Source organism: Rhinoraja longicauda, chromosome 19 (assembly GCF_053455715.1).
Source record: "Rhinoraja longicauda isolate Sanriku21f chromosome 19, sRhiLon1.1, whole genome shotgun sequence".
In the NCBI taxonomy this organism is placed as follows: domain Eukaryota; kingdom Metazoa; phylum Chordata; class Chondrichthyes; order Rajiformes; family Arhynchobatidae; genus Rhinoraja; species Rhinoraja longicauda.
Window position 1 is genome coordinate 25,023,396 of NC_135971.1, and position 2,154 is coordinate 25,025,549.

Genomic DNA, 2,154 nt, shown 5'->3' on the forward strand with positions numbered 1-2,154 from the left:
GGAAACATTTAAAGCGTTTGTGAGAGGATGTATTATTGCTTTTCAAGCGTCTCAAAACAAGAAGAACCGAGCTGAACAGAATGACATGGAAAGTCAGATAAGACAGTTAGACATAACAAATGCCATCGCTCCCTCTATTGAAATACATAATAAAATTGCAGTTCTCAAATATAAGTTAAATTATATCGTTTCAGCTCATATTTTAAGGCTTTTTCAATATACTAAACAAAAACATTTTGAATTTGGAGATAAACCACAGAAATTGCTAGCACGTCAACTCCGTAAATTAGAAGATGATTCTACAATTCATAAAATTAGATCAGAAAATGGAGATTTGCTTAAACTACCTAAGGATATTAATCAGAGATTTTTGCAATTTTATCAGTCATTATATTCATCAAAAATAACAGATACTTCTGCGCAGATGCAAAAGTTTTTGCAGGAATGTAACCTTCCTGGTTTGAATGTGAGTGATAGAAATTTACTGGGCGCAGAAATAACTATGAAAGACGTTGAAGAGACTATTAAATCCATGAAAAATGGGAAGACTCCTGGCCCTGATGGCTTAAATAATGAATTTTATAAAAAATTCAGTGGTTTGATCTCTCCACGTTTGCAAACTGTATATAGTCACGCCTTTAAACAACAGAGATTGCCACAAACTCTGACTGAATCAACAATAATCCTCATTCCTAAAAAAGATAAGGATTCTGAAGATCCTGGTTCGTATAGGGCGATAGCTCTTTTAAATACTGATCAGAAGATATTAGCGAAAATCTTAGCTCAGAGATTAAGTCTAGTTATAGACAAATTGATACACCCCGATCAATCAGGCTTTATAGCCAAACGATATTCATTTTTCAACTTGAGACGCTTGTTTAATATAATTTATTCAAATAGACTATTAAATGAAGATTTAGCAATCATCTCGCTAGATGCTGAAAAAGCATTTGATCAAGTAGAATGGCCCTATCTTTTCTCAGTGATGGAAAAATTTCAACTAGGTGAAAATTTTTGTGCATGGGTGAAACTTTTATATACATCCCCAACAGCTAGAATATTAACTAATCAAATGCTGTCATCTAAATTTCATTTAGCTAGGGGTTGTAGACAAGGATGTCCACTATCACCACTTTTATTTGCCCTTATTATAGAACCACTTGCTGAGAGTATTAGATCAAATTCAGATATTTATGGCTACAACACTAAACATACAACCAATAAAATTTCTTTATATGCGGATGATGTATTAATATATATTACAAAGCCAGAAATTAGCATTCCGAATTTATTAAATCTCATAACTCAATTTGGTTCATTTTCAGGTTATAGAATTAACTGGTATAAAAGTGAAATTATGCCAATAATGGAGCATAATCCGGCCATACTTCAACAATTTCCTTTTAAAATTGCCTATGAAAAGTTTAAATATCTTGGAATTTACGTGACTAGGAAATATACTTCTTTATTTAAATCAAATTTTCCTCCTTTACTTGCTAAATTACACAGAAATATCCAATTTTGGAAAATACTTCCTATATCATTATTGGTCGTAGTAATGCTATAAAGATGATCTTTCTTCCACAGCTATTATACTTATTTCAAGCAATTCCGATCTACCTTCCAAAAAAGTTTTTAAAAAAAATTGATTCAATTGTTACTAATTTTATTTGGGACTACAAGACTCATAGAATAAATAAAAGACACTTATGTAAGTCTAAAATTAATGGAGGAATTGCTTTACCTAACTTTTTATTTTATTATTGGGCGGTTAATATTAAAAATATAACCTGCTGGTTGGATGATTCTGATCAACAACCGGATTGGTTAAAGATGGAGAAAGAGGATTGTTTACCATTCGATATTGGTGCGATCCTCTTAGCTCCAATAAATTTAAATAAAAAAACATATGGAGGTAATCCCATTATACATAGTGTTATCCGTACCTGGAAACAATTAAAGCTTACGTTAAAATTGAGTAAATTATCTGTTTTCCTTCCTATTGCGAATAATCCTTCTTTTAAACCGTCTGTCTTAGATAGAGGCTTTGCTCAATGGAAAAGTTATGGAATCAAAAGGGTGGGAGATCTTTATCATAAGGGAACTTTTCTTTCGTTTCAGGAGTTACAGCAGAAGTACGGATTACATGTTAAT